General features: G+C 41.1%; 1 long non-coding RNA gene across 1 annotated transcript; it reads left to right on the top strand.

Moving 5' to 3' along the window:
- The first annotated feature begins 265 nt into the window (after positions 1-265).
- Positions 266-1,834, top strand: LOC311042640. Its single transcript, XR_014600530.1, has 3 exons — positions 266-548; positions 1,157-1,299; positions 1,712-1,834. It is a non-coding gene; the product is annotated as an uncharacterized lncRNA (long non-coding RNA).
- Positions 1,835-2,045: the final 211 nt, after the last annotated feature.

Raw genomic sequence — 2,045 nt, 5'->3', positions numbered from 1 at the left:
AAGATTTGCACACATTTTCAAGATTTTTCTAAAATAACAGATCTACAAGCTCGTAGCGCAGCACTCGGTGCCACGCTATGAGCTTTTGGGGGTTTCATTTAACATAATGGTTAAATAAACAATAATGAACTGTAACTATGTTTCTTAGCAGGTGCTGAGGTTATGAGTTGGGTCTCTTGGATTCTTTCCTGCTTTCTTCACTGTCCTCTGGTCATAGAGATGCTGAAGGGCAGAGCGCTTAGACCCCAAGGCGGTTACCCTCGGCACAACTTTGGGGTTTCACATAATGATATCTGGGTGGTTTTCTATCAGCTGACATGAAAAGCATTCTCTGACCGGGTCAGCCTGTGACTGAGCACTTGGTGTTCAGATAAAACTTGTATTCTGACCATGTGACATTGGTGTAAAATCACTCCTCTGTGTTTGTATAGGTGCACAACACATGCAGTTTGAGTCAGCCTGGGCCCTGACCAGAATCCCCTCAGCTACCTTCCTGCCAACACGCACTGTGCCCATCTTCATCTGCCTACAAGGACATCCGGGAACAGGTTAGCACCTTTTTACCCACGAGTAACAGAGCAACATAAGTTTAGTTGGGAATTAACTATCCAATTGAACTATCAGGGCGACATATGAAAATATGCTTTAGAGGAATGTCCGGTGCTGTATGCAGTTTGGAACCCAGGATGTAAGGTGATGGAGACCTTTATTACACAAGAGGTGTATATATGGAGCCGACTAATTTGTTTGCTGATTCCATGATGACACATTGAGGTTAGACACTCCATAATTGGGCGTAGCTGCATTTGGAACTCCTTATATCGGGGGTCTTCAACCTTTTCAGGCCAAGGACCCCCTAACTGAGAAAGAGATGAAGAAGGGACCCCCACTATATATTACATAAAATTGTGTTGCAGATTAAAGCTTTTCATAGATGTTGGATTCATGTTAATGTGTATTGTCAGACATTTAACGACTTAAACCGTCAATACTTAGTAAACTTTCACTCTGTACTTGGTCTGCTCTTTTTCCCCTCTTTGCCGAAAATAGCCGATCTACAAGCTCGTAGATCGGCCATTTTCGGCTAAAGTTGTCTGTAGAATAGGGATGCTATTGTTCAAGTGGTTTGTATAAAGAAACAATGATCTTATCACAGAGATTTGGCCGACCCCCTGTAGCAACTCTGAAGACCCCCTAGGAGTCCCGGACCCCCTGTTGAAGACCCCTGCCCTGTTATGGCTGACTCATGGTGACATGAGCGTGGCATGGGGGATCTCCTGTAAGCCAATTTTAATATAGGTAATTGTCTGATCACAGTTATGAGAAAAAGCGTTCATCTGTATACATTTATCTATTGAAGAATAGTGAAAATAGCAGATCTACAAGCTCGCAACATCTCGCAAAGTGATGTGTTGTGAACATGTAGGTCGGCTACTCTCACTATTTTTCAACATTTTTTAAATGCCTGGCCTGTTCTGGCCATATTACATAATGGTATTATTGGCCCCGGTCATTGTCAGTCATTTCTTTTTTGTTTACAAAGCCTAAAAGTCGGAACCGAAATGTAATTCGTCCAATGTTTAATGCCAAAACGGTTACATTGTTGATCATAATTATTTGTATGACAATTAACCAAATGTTTTCCTAATTTACACACTTTTTCAAATGTATTTAGTCACTGTATTTTGTTCTGTGGTTTGCTGTGTTGTAGGCTTATGCTGAGTTTAACAGGATCGCCACCACACACCTAGAGACAGACTTCTTTGATGCTCTGGATCGCTATACACCACAATTGGTCACTATCTTAAAGTCCAAGAAAGGTGCCATTAGAGAGAAATTATCCGGAATTGTGCAGCAAATTGATGGGTAAGTCTACAACATGCTTCTTATATTTGTGTAGCGGTCCCCTCGATCGTCACGTGGTTGAGGGGAGGGCTTTTGAGTTCTTTTAAATAAATTTAACTTAACTCTGATTAACTCAGTATTAATTATCTTGGATCTCTTTTATAATAATAAATGCAAAAGCAGTTTTTAAAGTCACACAG

The sequence above is a fragment of the Gymnoscopelus microlampas genome, assembly GCF_963454915.1.
Source record: "Gymnoscopelus microlampas genome assembly, chromosome: 3".
Classification (NCBI taxonomy): domain Eukaryota; kingdom Metazoa; phylum Chordata; class Actinopteri; order Myctophiformes; family Myctophidae; genus Gymnoscopelus; species Gymnoscopelus microlampas.
This window is presented reverse-complemented; position numbering and strand designations above follow the sequence as displayed.